The sequence below is a fragment of the Hemicordylus capensis genome, chromosome 3, assembly GCF_027244095.1.
Source record: "Hemicordylus capensis ecotype Gifberg chromosome 3, rHemCap1.1.pri, whole genome shotgun sequence".
Taxonomy (NCBI): Eukaryota; Metazoa; Chordata; class Lepidosauria; order Squamata; family Cordylidae; genus Hemicordylus; species Hemicordylus capensis.
The window spans coordinates 253,415,175-253,432,033 of record NC_069659.1 but is presented as its reverse complement, the minus strand read 5'-3'; positions in this window follow the sequence as shown (position 1 = coordinate 253,432,033).

Sequence of the window (16,859 nt, the reverse complement as noted above, 5' to 3'; positions counted from 1 at the left end):
GCCCCCTGCCACACACTAGCCCCAACCACACACACCCTCTCTGCTCCCCCCACCCCACCTCTTTTTCTCCTTGCCCCCGACTCTCTCCACTTACCCCAGGCCCCCTGCCACACACTAGCCCCCAACCACACACACCCTCTCTGCTCCCCCACCCCACCTCTTTTTCTCCTTGCCCCCGACTCTCTCCACTTACCCCAGGCCCCCTGACACACACTAGCCCCCAACCACACACACCCTCTCTGCTCCCCCCACCCCACCTCTTTTCCTCCTTGCCCCCGACTCTCTCCACTTACCCCAGGCCCCCTGCCACACACTAGCCCCCAACCACACACACCCTCTCTGCTCCCCCCACCTCTTTGGACCGCTGCTACTGCTGTGTCCTCCCCCCACACCTGAATCCCCCCTCCCTGCTGCGCTGCGCTTCTCCTCTCTCCTCTTTCTCTCTATCATCTCTCTTTCTCCTCTCTCTCTCTTTCTTTTCTCTCTCTCTCCTCTCTTTCTCTTTGTCCCTGCCCCCCCTCTCTTTTCTCTCTCTCTTAGTCTTTTCTCTCTCTGCTCCCCTTCACTTTCCACCTCCTCTCCCACAGCTGCAGCCGCACACAGTAGCCTACCCACCTGGCGGCTGCCATCGGTTTTTTTTTTCTTTTTATAGTTTTTGGTTGATTTTGTCTCTGCTTGGGGGTGAGTTGAGCGACACAAATAGTGTTGTCTCCTCACTTCTGCCCCTCCATCGTTGTTGAACTACCCCGGTTGCCTGTGTGCCTCGTGCGGCCGCCCTGCTGTGTCTCAGCCCAGGGTGGCTGGCTGGCGGCGGCGAATCCGTGACCAGCAGTGAGTGGCAGGAGAAGGACCGGAAGAAGAGGGGTTAGTGCGTGTGCGATTGTGCACCTTTTGTTGCCCCTTTCTCTCCCTAGCTGGCGGTTTTAAATAGGGACACCCCTATTCTGAAATGCATTTGGGTGTGGGGAGGAGGGAGGGAACCTTGGAGAGGAGATGTACTGTTGTAAAACTTGTGTCTTCATGCCCATGCCCAGTAAAGAAATTGCTGCTGTGTGTTGCGTTGCATTGCATGCGTCTTGCAGATGGTTTTTGAACAGGTGCCTTCCAGAGTGCTTCCTTGCCTCTGGGGCAGTCTGAGTGGGGTCCAGGGTTCTGATGCGATGCTGCCACTACATGCTGGGCCCATGCCATGCCAGAGTGCTTCCTTGCCTCTGGGGCAGTCTGAGTGGGGTCCTGGCTGGGCTCTGATGCTGCCACTACATGCTGGGCCCATGCCATGCCAGAGTGCTTCCTTGCCTCTGGGGCAGTCTGAGTGGGGTCCTGGCTGGGCTCTGATGCTGCCACTACATGCTGGGCCAATACACACGTATGATGATGATCATGATGTTCAATCCATGAGGCTGCCATCAAGTGTTTGCTGCTGCTTGCTTGCCATGGCATTGGGCAGGCAGAGTCACAGAGTGGGTGGGTTCAACCTCTGTGTTGGTGTGACTGGGTTCTGGTTTTGGTTGTGTGCAATTTAGAGTCACTAAATAGGCTGCATTGAGTTTGATGCTCCCCCCACAGGAGCATTACTTGAGAACCACCCCCCAGAACCCACACTTTGTGTTCCAGTTCACTAAATAAGGGTTTCCTCCTTTGATCTGCAGGTTCCCAAGTGTTGACTGCATCCCTCCCCCACCCCCGGTAGGTGCTGTGCCCTCCCCCCATCCACTCTCCCCCCCAAAAAAAGCTAAAAACTTGCCACCCACACCACAACTACTCCACCCAACTGCCCGTGCCACCCTCCCACACCGGGGTTCCACCCTTTAACCCCCTATTTTTCTAAAAAAAAACCCTCCCAGACCCATCTCCCCAATTGGCTTGGTGGTTGACTCCCAAATTCAAAAAGGACACCCTCCCCCTCACTTCGATTGGCTTCCCCCCCCATATCAAAAAGTCTTCCTTTCCCCCCAATTGGCTTCCTTTTTTGAAAACAAACTTCCCCCCCGCCGCCTCCAAATCAGCTGCCTTTTTTTTGGCCCCTAAGCCCCTCCAAATTATTTTTTTGACCCTGTCTGGCCTTCCTCCTAAAGTCTCCCTCCTTCTGACCTAGCAGCATGTCTGAGCGCCGTGTGGCGGGCAGGGCTCGCTCAAGGCTGGCAGGCAGAGGTGGGAGAGGCCAGGTGCGGGGTGCGCCTGCGGCACGGGGAGGGAGAGGACGCGGGGAGCCTGAGGACACCCCAGTTCTCCCCATTGGAGAATTCTTTGCTCCGGCCCCATCTTTGGTGCGCAGGATTCAGTTCCCCACGCCTGCTGCCGCCAATCGCGGCAGAGGCACTGTTAGGGCTGTGGCGGGTCCCTCCTCGCCGGCGGCACCAGGTGCTGCTGAGCTACCGCCAGTTGTTGAGGTGGAGGAGACTGTGGAGTTGGAAGAGCAGGTAGAGGGCGGTGAGGACCGTGCGGCTGGCAGCGATGCAGCCAGGTTCTCCCTCCCTCTGGGGCCCCTTCCCCCTATCCTTTCGCCGCTCAGTGGGGCCCCCCCTCGTGAAGCCCGACACTCTGGTGGGGAGCGGTCTGGCGAGGTGGTGGAGGAGAGGCCTGCCTCTCCGATGCCAGTTGAGCCGGGCCCTTCCTCCGCTGTGGAGGGCGGAAGGGGCGGGTTGGGTGGCAGCAGTGGGCAGGCAGCGGCGGCCGCCCCCCCCCCCTAGGACTGCAGCCACCCTGCGAGAAACGGCCTAGGACGGCGCCCAGGGCGCAGGAGGCCAAGGGCAGTGGTGCATGGGTGCATTTTGAGGTCCCTCAAGATGCCCCATTCCACGCCCGCTATGTCCACCGCAGGATGCTTGTCAGCCGTGGAAGGGACCCTGCGCACCTGGGTACGACGCCTATGTGGAGACACCTAGAGCGTCACCACCCAGGTCTCAGGGGACAGGCTGGCAGCGCTAGTGCGCCTTGTGCATCTGCCACTAGGGCGGGCAGCGGCAGTGTGCCAGCCAGCAGGCAGGCTACACTGCCCGTCCAGCGGTGGACGCAGTCCTCGGGCAGCCAGCGTATTGTTCGCGTGGACCATCATCACCTCACCCGCCTCATAGGGGAGATGATTTCCACCGATGACCAGCCGTTTCAGGTGGTCGAGAACAACGGCTTCCGCCGTATTCTCCAATACCTGGCTCCCGAATACGTCATCCCCTCAAGGACGACGTTCAGCCGGAACGTGGTCCCCTCCCTGTACCGCCGGTGCAGGGAGCTCATGTCGGCCGAGCTGCGTGCAGCTCCGGCCGGGACAAGCGTGCATTTCACGACTGACCTCTGGACCAGTGTCAGTGGGATGCACGCTTCTTTCCTGGCCCTCACTGCCCACTGGTGGGGACCGGAGAGTGAGGGGACCTCCGCGGGCGATGCTTCCGGGTCCGGCGCGGCTCCCGATGCACTACGGCACAGGTGGGCCGTCCTGCACGTGGAGACGATGGACACGAGGCACACCGCGGAGGAGGTGGCGGCCGTACTCGACCGCCAGATAGAGGAGTGGATTGGCGGGTGTCCACACCTCTCCCGCGGCTTCATTGTCACCGACAATGGAGCCAACGTTACCGCCGCTGTCGAGACAGTCATGGACTGTGTGAACATACGGTGTATGGCACACACGCTCCATCTGACCGTCAGGGACGCCCTTGGCCTTAAGGAGCTGAGGGCGTCCCAGGAGAAGGGGGCCCGCCCCATCGCAGGTGCTGTTGCTGCCACGGCTACGCTTGTGGATAAGTCCCGCAAGCTGGCCGCCCACTTCCACCGCAGCGAGAAGTCCAGGAGACTGCTTCGCCAGAAGCAGGATGACCTTGGCCTTCCTCGCCATCTCATCCCTACGGATGTGGAGACGCGGTGGAACTCCACCTTCCTCCTGTTCCAGCGCCTGTTGGAGCAGGAGAGAGCCCTTGTCGCCCTGGCGAGGGACGAGTCCTTGGATGTCTGCGACTTCTCGAACGCAGAGTGGAAGCAGATGTCCGAGGCGGTGTCGGCACTCGAGCCCTTCCAGCTTGCCACGAAGGGCTTGTGTGGCGACACCACTCCCTTGAGCCAGGCGCTGCCCACAGCTGTTGGTCTCGAGAAGCTGATGGGTGGACTCCATATCTCTCTGACCACGCCAGAGGGTCGTGCTCTGGCTGGGAGGCTGAGGTCTGGGGTTGACAAGCGGCTCGTTGATGTGCTGGGAGACAGGGAGGAGTATGTCCTCGCTTGTCTCTGTCACCCAGCCCTCAAGGGCAATGCCGTGAGTGCCGACGACTTGCCCAGGTGGAAGGGCATCCTGGTCGAGAAGGTTAGGGAGGAGGAGGCCGCTAGGGCCCGCAGAGACCAGGGTGTTGGTAGTGGTGCGGGGGCAGCCCTCGCGGCCCAACCCGCACCCAGCAGCAGCATGGGCGGCCAGCCGGCGTCAGCTTCCCCTTCCCCTCCCTCTTCCCAGTCCAGCAGCGCGGCATCCCAGGCGGCGCCATCGCAGCAGCCATTTGCTACCGACTCGAGATCCGCCCAGTGGTTTCAGCGGTTCTGCTATGGCGCCATGCCTGGTATGCGGGAGGCTCGACCTGCCAGGCCCCCCTCCAGTGCTGAGCAATGCGTTGCGCAGTACTTGGAGGAGCCTGTGGAGGGAGACGGCGTGGACTGCGCACAGTTCTGGGCGAGCCGCCGCCAAGTCTGGCCGGACCTGGCGGTGGTGGCTGTGCGCCTCCTCTCCTGCCCCCCAACCAGTGTCCAGAGCGAGCGGGTGTTTTCACGTGCCGGGGACGTGGTGACACCCTCTCGCTCCCGCTTGGACCCTGGTCTGGTGGAGCAGCTGGTCTTCCTTAAGGTGAACCTCCCCCTGTTGGGCTACCCCAAGCTGCAGTTTGAGACGGGCGAGTGATTACCGTGGGTTGCCCCATGGTTGGTCACCTGCCTGGCTCGAACTCTGTGCTTATCCCTACCCTCCCCCCTTCCACCTCTAGCTGAGCTGACGTGACAGATGCTGAGCCGTGCCAGCCAGTCGCAGCGTGTAGTGTGCCCACACAGAGATGCAGTTGTAGTAGTAGTTGTAGTGCTGCGACTGGCCAGATGTTTACAATGCCCACGCCCACCTAAAAAGAAACCCAATGCTGACCAGCACAGGCCCTTTATCTATCCACCTGTCAGCATTTGGGGACCTGGCGTGGGCACGGCACACCCCCCCAAAGTAGCACAGCCCACGGAGTACTAGACTTAGCGGCAGCGGCGGGTATACGTTCAAAAATGCAGTGTAGATATGTAAATACTGTATGTAAATAAACATGTAAATAATTTTTTCTTTAAAAACCCCATGTCAAAATCAAGCCTCAAAATTATGCAAAAGAAAGAAAAAAAGGTGACAAAGGGAGAACAAAATGATGAATGCCAAATGAATTGATTTTATTGAAAATGTCACCAGAAATCATGTGTGGGGGGCTTGGTTTACATGGAGAAGATGATTGGGTGATTTTTTGAAATGAAACGAATGAATTATTATCATCTTATGTTCATCTTGATTGTGGTCACTGTTGATGTTGGCTGATGGCAAAAAACCCAAAACCATCAGAATAGCAATGAACTGGCTGCCAACACAACATATTGATTGATAACTGTGCAGGGGGGGAATTGGGTCTGTGTGTGTGTGTGTGGTGCAGGCTCAGTCTGTCTCTTCCTGTTGTGTGTCTGTCTGTCTGTCTGTCTGTGTGAATGGATGCCTAGCACTGTCTCTGTGTGTGGATGCTTTCTGTGTGTAGTGTGGTGTGTGTCTGTCTACATGTTTTTTTTCCTCCCCCCCATGCCTCCCTCCATCCTTCCCCTCTCATCCTCTCCCCTTCCTCTTCACCACCTTCCATCCTCCCTCCCTTCCAGCCCACCACCGCCTCACCTGCCCCCAACCCCGGTCTGGCAGATGATGAGAGTCTGGTCTCTCCCACCGAAGCACACACGTGAGCACGTGTGTGCACAAATATGTGGCTGACCAACTCTGAGCCGGACCCTCCCCCCTTCAATCCCCTCTACATCCCTCTCCCCCTCCCCTTTCCTCCCCCCTGCCTCCCAGCCTCCCTCCCTGCCTCCCTCCCCCCTCCTAGCTAGCAGCGCACACACACACACACAAAACACCTGTGGTGGCAAACACCACCAGCACACATGCACTCACACTGGTGCCACCACCTCTGCCTTGGGCCTCTGTGTCCTTGAGCAGATATGTGGTGGTGGACCAGAGAAGCATTTCTTTCCAGCAAGGCAAAAGGCATGCACTCACTGCACACACACACACACACACACACGAAGAGGTGAAGACGAGAAGAGGCAACTTCTAGAACCAGCAGCAGCAGGTGAGTGTCGTGTAATTGTGTTGCTTCCCAAGGCCACTGCCCATGCTCAATGCTCAGTCTGCTGAAACTAAAGAACTAGCTACAATCACCCTTCCTCACATGCAGCTCAGCTCAGCTCAGCTCAGCTGCACAGCACACTGACTAACTAGACACTACAGCTGGTGGTAGAAAAAACAGAAGTCTAGATTCTAGAAGATGTCCTGGTGGATTTTAAACTTTCAAATCTGTGCTAGGATTGCCTCGCCCGCCTCCTCCTCCTCCTCCTCCTCCTGCCTGTAATTGTGCCCTCTCCCCTTGCAGTTGCGCCGTCGTGATGGGTTGGTGATGTGCGTGCGCCATCTACTTGTTAGCTCTCTCCTCCTCATGTTGGCTGGGCTTGCCAGGCACTGGCTGGCAGCAGCTGTTGGCTGTGTGCTAGGCTCAGGCTGTGGCGCGCGTGACTGGACTGGGAATGTTATTGTAGCGGCAACACTGGTTGTGGTGGTAGCAGTAGTAGCTGTTGTTGTTGCTGGGCTGGTGGCTGCTGGCCTGTGCTGACTCTGCGCACTTGGTCTGGTCTGGTCTGGTCATTGGGATGCAGATGTAGGGTGTGTGTGCATCATCCATGGGGAGCATCAGAGCAGAGCAGAGCAGGTTGGCTGGCTTCTGTCTGTCGGGCCTAGTCAGTGGCAGGCACTGAGTGAGGCGGTGGTTCCTTTGGGCATCACGTCACCCATCATGCAGAGCGGCAGGTCTGCTGCTCTGCTGCTCCGCCTCCTGCTTCTTCTCTGTGTGTGCTGCTCTTGTGCTTAGTGTGCTGCTCCGCTGCTGCTGCTGTGCTGGCAGGCAGCACAGCAGTGGCCTTTTTGTTAGATCAGAGAGTGGGTGTTGTCTCTCTGAGTGTCCTCCTCTTACTTGCTTGGATAGGAGTGGTGGTAGTAGGTAGGCATTAAGATGGACTGACTAGGTGTTACGTGTTAGGGCGCCCAGAGAGAGGGGCCAAAAAGATGGGGTGGCAATTGTTGGGTTGCTCCTAGTATTATTGGTGAATTTCTGAAGAAAAATTTTTTTTCCATTGGCTAGAATGGGGGTTTGGGGCTGCCCCAGACCCGCCTCTGTGGGGTGGCAGCACCGCCAAAGTGGGTCCGGGGCCATGGCAAAAATGCCCTCAGTCCCTCCCAGCAATCCCCGTAGAGATAGGAGTGATGGTTCTGTTGTTTTTCTGAGGTGTTCTGAGTGAGTGTGGATTCTGTGATAGCAAATGAGAGTGGATTCATGGTGTCTCATTGGAAATCTCATAAGCTATCATAGAATCTACACTCAGAATACCTCAGAAAAACAACAGAACCATCACTCCTATCTCTACGGGGATTGCTGGGAGGGACTGAGGGCATTTTTGCCATGGCCCCGGACCCACTTTGGGGGTGCTGCCACCCCACAGAGGTGGGTCTGGGGCAGCCCCGAACCCCCATTCTAGCCAATGGGAAAAAAAATTTTCTTCAGAAATTCACCAATAATACTAGGAGCCACCAATTGCCTTGGGATTTTTGGGGTGGAGGACACCCATGGGTGGCTACCACCCACCCCAGCTTTTTTGCCCCTAAGGGCTCCACATTGTGAGTTATGGGCAAAAATTTATTTTTTGAAAAAAATTTGTAAAAAATCAGAGGAAGGTCCAATCGACTTGAAATTTGGGTGGCAGGTAGAACACAATGTCCCCTTCAAAACCAGCCACTTTTTGTGATCCGAACCGGTTCGGTTCGGATCCGAACCGGTTCGAAACCAAACCGGACCGGGGGGGTGGTCTGGCAAAACCAAAACCGAACCACCCCGGTCCGGTCCGGACCCGGTTCGGACCCGAACCGAACCGGGAGAACCGGTTTTATGCACATCCCTATATTTGGCTGATATTATTATTGTATTATTATTTAGCAAATAGCTTAGAAGCTCTATTATGGAGGCCATCAGTACACGGAGACAAGATGACATCACTAACATTGTGGAGTTGGAGAGTTCTGCCATGACATATTCCGTGCACATAGGAAGGGATCCTAGATAAGAGTCACCATGTTAAAAGAAGTGGAAAGTAGGCTCCATTAGTTCTATTTAGAATGGATTGCTTCTGTTCCATGCTTGCAAAAAAAATTTAACATAATATTACTTCACAAAAAAGTGCCAATATTGTGGAAATAATGAAGAGCCTGGACACCATGCTGAGCTGAAACGGAAACTAACTTTAGTCTTCCCTTTCCAAACCGTCCCTTTCTCTCCACACAGTGCCACCTAGTGGCCTTGAATTTTTTTTCCATTTAAATGAAAATACAAAATACTATAAAGTCCTGTGAGGTCAGAGTAGACTGCCTGAAATATTGGCTTCCTGTCAGGGATAATTCTACCCTATAGACAGTTAGCCACAAAGCCTGAGTATGCTGTGGGCATCCAGATGTTACATAATCTCTTAGAAAACCTGGAGGTTGTCTCTTTCTTTCTGGATAACTCCTCACAGGGGAAGTGGCTGAAGCATCAGCTAGGAGTATGTCCTGGGTAGCATTTTCTGCAGGCTGTGCTTCAGTGATGTCTGCTAGAGACACTGTTGAATCTCCTGCCAAGACAAGGTGTGCTCGGTTGTGACAAATACCACCAGTTGGGACTGCAACCATATACAGTAGAATTGACGAGTCTTTGCATTTCTCTGTACTGTCCTTCTTTCATGGGAGTCCTTCACCCATACTAAATCTCCCAAATTCAGTGCTGGTAAGGATTTAGCTTAGTGGCATTTGTCATAGACTATCTTTTGGGATGCTTTGTAACTTTCATCTTGTTCTCAGAGGCTATGAAAATCAGTCCACCTGAGAGTTAGCTGAGATGCAAAAGTGGGGACTGTGGAATGACGTTTCAAGCCCATGAGCAGCACCGCAGGGCTGAAACCATTAGCCAAGGGCATTGATTGATAGGCCAGCAAGGCAAGGTAAGGGTCGGGAGCCTTGGACAATAGTGTTTTACTGACTGGACTGCCTCTTAGCTTTGTGTTGGAGATAGAGTTCCAGAGCATCAACCTTTTGCACCAATTATTCTAATGACCACTAGGGGCATTGGGAGTAGAGATAGTGAGTAAGGGTCCGCTGTTCTACCTGTCTCTACTCTGTTATCCCTGATATGACTCTTCAGGTATTTCCTGTGCTGAGTCAGAATCCCTTCCTTTCCTCTTAGAGAGCAGATGGAAACATATCTCTCTCTCCCTACCTATTCATTAAGGATTACTCCTATCCAAAGGTGTGATTGATTGATTGATTGATTGATTAAGTGGCATCAAGTCAGTGTCGACTCTTAGTGACCACATAGATAGATTCTCTCCAGGATGATCTGTCTTCAGCTTGGCCTTTAAGGTCTCATAGTGGTGCATTCATTGCTGTTGTCATCGAGTCCATCCACCTTGCTGCTGGTAGTCTTCTTCTCTTTCCTTCAACTTTCCCCAGCACTATGGACTTCTCAAGGTAGCTGGATCTTCGTATAATGTTTCTGAAGTATGATAGTTTGAGACTGGTCATTTGTGCCTTGTGTGAAAATTCTGGATTGATTTGTTCTATGATCCATTTGTTTGTTTTCCTGGCTGTCCATGGTAACCTCAAAAGTCTTCTCCAGCACCAAAGTTCAAAAGCGTCAATGTTTTTCTATCTTGCTTTTTCAGATTCCAGCTTTTGCATCCATAGTACTTCACCAATAAATCTACTTAGTATTTTATTCTACAAGAATCTCCATATGTCTTCTCTAAATAGTGGAAACAACTAAACTCTGCAAACTACTCTGTAACTGGAGTGGGTAGCTTCTTTAGTGCTCTGCTAATTAACTGGGGGATAAAAATTACACCCTCCAACACTTTGCCATTGCTCTGAGGAAACAGCGGGCTGGAAGTTATATGTTGGAGTCCACAATCTGTCGCAAATGGCTGGAAAAGGTCTGATGAAAATTGAGATGCATTATCAGATATGACCTGCTCAGGTATTCCAAAGCAGGGGGAAATGGGCTTCATTTTACTGATGACCGCTTGAGACGTAGTGCTGGGTAGCTGAGCAAATTCAATAAATTTAGAAAGTAGTATATCAATACAAGATAAGAGCTGTTATCAAGGTAGAAAAAAGGTCAGTTTCAACCTTTTGCCAAGGTTGACTTGGGAGGACAGAAGGCTTAAGTGGTTCTGGTGGATTGGTTAGCATGCTGGCACAGACATCACAGTGATCAACACACTTTTGGAGCTTGTATTCATCCTGGCCACCACACAGACATTTTGGCTTGTGTTCTACATTTTGTGATTCCTTGATATCCCTCATGAAGTTTGTGCAGGATGTCTTGCTGTAAGGAGGCAGGAATTACCAGTCTGGAGTCTTTCAATAACAGGCCCTGGTTTACTGTGAAGTCTCCAGAGTCTGCCCAATATGGGTGTAAGGAGGCATCTGATTTAGCTTTTTCTGGCCAGCCTTCTTGGCATTGGATGGTGGCATAGCATAAAGTCTTGTCTGCCTCTTGCTTGTTATAGGCAGAGATTTTAGATCAGAGGCAACAAACTCATCAATTAAAAGTTGCTCTTAGGTGTGATCCTCTGGTAACATCTCAACTAGTAGAACCCTGGAGAGGATATCAGCTGCAGTGAGGTTCTTTCCAGGTACATGGGAGATTCTAAAATGAAATCTCATGAGCTGCATGCAGAAGCATTGGATCCTCAGTGGTAGCTGGTCCATGATTTTGCCCCCACAATAATGTAAGAAAGGGCTTATGGTTAGTTTCTATGTAAAATGTTAGTCCTAACAGGTAGTCATGAAATTGCTTACAAGCCCATATAATGGCCAGGGTCTCTTTTTCTATTTGAGCATATTGCTGTTCAGTGGGTATGAGTGATCTTGATGCATAAGCTATAGGTTGCCAGAAAGCTGGAGACTGTTCCTGGGAAAGGACTCCCCCCTAATCCATAAGAGGAGGCATCAGCTGAGACCTTCATGGCTTTATTTGGATTGTAGAGGACCAAAACTGGCGGTGTGCTGAGGCCATTTTCAATCCCTTCAAAAGCTGTTGATTGTGCCTTGCCCCAATACAATGATCACTGGGGGCTTAAGAGGTGTCACAGTGGTTTTGATTCCTCTGCCCAGTGAGGCAGAAATTTCCCCAGGTGCGTAACCATACCCCAAAGCCTGTGGATGTCACTGATGTTTTGAGGTTCTGACATCAGGGCAATTGCACAGATTTTTCCTGGATCTGGCCAGACCCCTGTACTATCAATAATCTGGCCCAGGAACTTGATTTCTGTTTTTGAAAACTCAGTGATGACGAAGGTCTACAACTATTTCAGCTCAGCATGGAGACCTCAGCATGGAGACAGCATGGATCATTGTCCAGAACAGCACTGATCATGTGCTTGTGTGGACCCAGAAATGAGGATATCATCCATTTGGCACAGGACCCCTTCAAGGTTTTCTAGGAGTTGGGACTCCTAGATGTGCTCAAGTGCCTAAGAAATACAAAATGGCAATCGATTAAAGAAAAAGCATCCAAATGATGTGATAAATATAGTTAATAAGGCAGATTTGGGAGCCAATGGGATCTACCAAAATCCTGACTGGGCATCCAGTTTGGAGGAAAATGTTGCATCGCCAAGTTGTCCTAAGGTGTGTTCCACACAAGGGAGGACATGCTGATTATGGCAGATGCTTTCATTGAGTCTAGTAAGATCAATGCAGATCTGTACTTTCCCATTTGGTTTTGGTACCACTACCATGCCTCCAAACCAGTTGGTTGGGATCTCTGCTCTTGAAATGGCACCCATATTTTGCATTTGTTCCAGTTCGTCCTTTGCTCTGGGAAATAAGGGCAAAGAAACTCTGCATGGTGTTGTTAGGGCAAAGGGCTTTTGTAGTGATCAGCCAGCCCTCCCACTAAAGAGTAAACTGGAAGTGAACCCTGTCCTGACTGACAGGCTGGTGAACCCCAAGGCTCAGCCAATCAGCACACCAGATGGATGGGACTTGAGCCATGAGGAAGAAGAGAAGGGTTCCTTTGTTAGAAGAAGCTAGGCTGGAGGTGAGGGAAGCATGGGTGGAAAAGGCTCAATGAGGAACAATGGAGTTTTGCTCTCTCATGATCAAAGGCTAGCCTGGAGATTTCTCTCACGGAAGGACCTCTGCAGATCCTTGGGAGACAGGATTGCAGAAAGCTTGATTCTCACGAGGTGCTGGGTGAGTTTTCAAGGAAATGGGGATTCAGCATAGGGAACAGTTTGTTAGTAATTTGTTAGAAACTTATACTTCTTTCATGTGTTTTGCATATCCCTGAAACCATTCTATTGTTGTTTACCTTAATGGAACTAAGCTAAGCCTGCCCCCATCTAGCTAAGGCATTGCAAAATACTCTATAAACTTTTAAAGGTGTTTTTGCATGTTCTTACATCCATGTTCTTTGCAACTGGGTAACCACAATTTTTAAAGTGTGCTGCCCCAATATAATCTGGGGTGCTTTTTGAAGTTTTCTTGTAACCACAGAGTATTGCTTTTGATTACCTGAAATTAAAAGCTGAGAGAGCCTCAGATGGAAGCTGTCTGTAGTATTTTGAATATTTTCCCCTTTTGTTCTTTGCATTTTAAAAGCCTCTCTGAGTGGATTTTTGACTCAGAACAAAGTGGGCTGGAAGGGGGTCTCTCTCTGGTGCACACACACGCACACCTCAAGAACTTGGCACCTATTAGTTTTCACACCATGTGTAAGCTTGCACATGAACGGTTTTTGTATATTTTTCCAGTAGCAAAAGCAGGAGAGTTTCCTTGGGATTTCCACCTAAGCCCCGGTGGGGAGGGGTTTAAGCTCTGTTGATAAGTGGGTGGTAGTGGCAGCAACCATTTTTGAAACTACCAGAAGCACAGGAAAGTTTAAAGAGAGCTCAGAAAGCATAGGGGGGATGATGCAGCATTTTTCTTCCCCTCACGTGGGCTTGCTCTGAGACAAAGGCTGGAAAATCTACAGATACAGCTTTGCATTGTCTTTATCTTATACTCACCCTCCAGTTTGCCTAGGCAGTTTGGAGAATCTTCTTTTCGAATCTGTAGCTGGATCAGTTGTAATACTCTCTAGCCTCTTCAGCAGCCCTAGGGCCTTGATTGCTGGGCAGCCCAGGAGAGGCATGTGGAGGCCATCCATAACATATCTCTCTTGGTATATAGTGTCTCAACCATGTTTGAGGGTAGTGTCAAAATTTCCCTTCACATCTATCTGAGCCTGTCCTGGCCCTTTCAGTAATGTGTGGGGTTCTTGAAGTATCAGTGCTCTTAAGTTTCTAAATATTGAGAGGGGAATCAGCATTACATCTGTCCCAGAATCAATTTTAAATTCTACTTGGAAGTCTCCTATAGTAACTATGGTGGTCCATGGTGGTTCTGTTGCAGTGTCTCTGTCAATGGAGCCCAGGAAAGCTATTTTCATGTTGCTCAAGTCCTCTTCATGTGATACCATTGCAAACATAGTTTTGGAGTGGCATACTGTAATGTAATGCCCTATTTTTCTACAGTTTCTTCATATTGTAGCAAGAGCAGAACATTCTCTCCTCATGTGGGGTAATTTGCCACACCATAGGCATCTCTGGCTTTCCAACATCCTTTGAGCCCTGTCCCTGCTGTTATCTGGGGATTTTTAAGCTGGAATCTGGGTTTTTTATTTATATGTGGCATCTAGGATGGCTTTCTGCTACCCTCTGTGGCTTTCTGTGGTCTTCTGTTTGAAATCATTCTGGAGGAGAGTCTGCTGGTCTTTTATGTAGGAAGCCTGGAGGGCCTTAGCTTCAGCTGTCTCTAGGGTAAGATTAGGGTCATTCTGTAGTGTCTCTGGCAGGTGGCTGTCTCTAAGCCCTACCACCAATCTGATACTGATGAGTTCTTCACTCATTGCTCCATATCCACAATGTTGGATAAGGACATATAGAGATGTGATAAAATCAGATACAAATTCCCCAGGCTCTTGCTTGCATGAATGAAAATGGGCCCATTCAAAAATAATATTACGCTGGGGTAAGAAGTGTTTGTCCAGTGCCCATTTAACTATGTTAAATTGTTTTATTTGGTCATCTGTGAGTCCCCTAAAAATGATTATGTTCTCTGCAACTAGGCCCATAGTATACAAAAGGATATTAACTTGTTGCTTTTCAGGCTTTTTATCCTGGCCAGAACGTGGAGCAAACCTCTGAAATCAATTTATCCAAAGAGGCCAGGCTTCAGAGTGCTGAAAATCAAATTCTGCTGGCGGGGGTGGGGGGGGGTTGTACTTGGAAGCATAGTGGCCATGACTGCAGCTCAGAGTAGCAGAAGCTGGATTGCACTCACCCTTTAAAGTCCTTGTAGGCCAAACCTTTTCAGTTGTAATCCTCTGTTCTCAGGTGGCTGGAGCTATACTAAGCAGAAACAGGAGCAGTAGCTGGTAACAGGGCTAGTAGACTTGATTCTGTGTCTCCCTGTTTCCATAATGAAATCTGCAGTGCCCAAACAGTCTGACACCACTCTGACACCATATGGAGATAACGAAAATTCTGGACACCATGTTAAGCTGAAACAGAAACTAACTTTAATCCTCCCTTTCTCTCCACACAGTGCCACTTAGTGGCCCTGAACTATCTATATATTTAATTCTCCAAGACGTGCCACTGGGGATGTGTGGGGATGTGTGGTGGAACTCTTGCAAGAGTGGCAGCACCACTCGCAAGAGTTCCTGACTTTGGGTGGGTGGCAAACACCGCTTGAGACAGGAGGCGGCTGGTGGCTGGCCAGCAACAGACAGCAAGGAGTTTGGCCACGCTGGGAAGGACAGGAGGCATCTGGGGAGGCTGGTGGCAGACCGCACGAGGGCGGCAACAGACGGCAAGGAGCTTGGATGCTTCGGTAAGGACAGGAAGTGCCTGGTGGCAGCTGGTGACTGGCCAAACAAAGGCAGCAACAGGCAGCAACAAGTTTGGCAGTGTGATAGAGGGCCGCGTGAGATAGGAGGCGGTTGGCCAGACGAGGGCGGCAACGAGGTTGGCTGTGTGGCACAAGTCAGGAGGCAGTTGCTATACTGCGGTTGACCATGGCAAACTGGGTCTGATGGTGTGGGAGGACTGGGTCTGAAGGTGAGGGGAGAACAAACTGGGGCTGAGGTGGGGGAGAACAAACTGGGGCTGAGGTGGGGGAGAACAAACTGGGGCTGAAGGGGGAGAGAATCAGAGGCAGTTATGTTGGCAGCAGGTGGGTGGGCTAGATGGCCACAATTGCCAGGTGAATGGATGGGGGGGGCACAAATGGGCAAGCCATGAGCGGGGTGGGGGGGGGAGAAGAAGCAAAGTCTCCAGTAGGGAGGCCAAAGGCCGAGTGCACTACCTCAGAGATGTTTTGTGTGGGATCAGCTAGTCTACAACTATTGCAAGTATGTTGCTAGTGTTTCTAAAGGTAAAAGGTAAAGTGTGCCACCAAGTCAGCGATCTGGCGACCACAGAGTCCTGATGACCACAGAGCCCTGTGGTGTCTTTGGTAGAATACAGGAAGGGTTAACCATTGCCTCCTCCTGCACAGTGTGAGATGATGCTTTTCAGCATCTCCCTATATCGCTGCTGCCCGATATAGGTGCTTCCCAAAGTTTGGGAAACATACCAGCGGGGATTCGAACCGGCAACCTCTGGCTTGATAATCAAGTCATTTCCCCACTGTGCCATTAAGTTTCTAAATCAATCTTAAATTGCTTGATCAGGCCTGGTGCCAGCTAGGGATGTGCATGGAACCAGCTGGTCCAGTTTGGTTCAAGTCTGAACTGGACTCAAACTGGACTCAAACCAGACAGGGACAGTTCAGTCCAGCACCCCCTCGAACTGCCCCTCCCCAGTTCAGTCTGGTCCGGGGAGGGTTAGTGAACTTTTTAAAAAAGACTTTAAAAAATAACTTACCCCTTCCAGGTGTGTTCTCCGAGGTGGGGGGGGGGTCCATGGAGGTTCCCCCTCCTCCTGCCAGCCTCCCTTCTGTTCAAAACTGGCCCATTAGGCCGCTCTTCAGCCCATTTGGACCTTGCACAATGGGCCTCTGCATGGCCTGGCACGACCCAGGCCACACAGTGGCCCATTGTGCCAGTGTGGTGGCCTCAAAAATGGCCACTGTGCCAGGGAGAAAGGCCCAAATGGATCAAAGAACGGCTGAACAGGCCAATTTTGAACAGAAAGGAGACTGGCAGGGGGAGGAGGAACCTCTGTGGACCACCACCCCCCATCTTAGATAACACCCCTGGAGGGAGCAATTTTTAATTTTTTTTAAAAAAAATCCCTCACAAACCCCTCGAATGGGCCAGGGCGGGGGTTCAGTCCAGGGTCCAACCAAACAGGAGGAGGTTTGGTTCAACCCTGAACCATCAAAGCAAACGAGTTCGATGTCAAACATGTTCAACGTTGAACCTGTTTGCACATCTCTAGTGCCAGCCAAGTCAGACACTTGCCAGAGGCTCAGGGTTGAATTCCAAGGCGTGCCATCAGGTTTGCAATTGCAGTAGCAGAATTATCTCTATAGA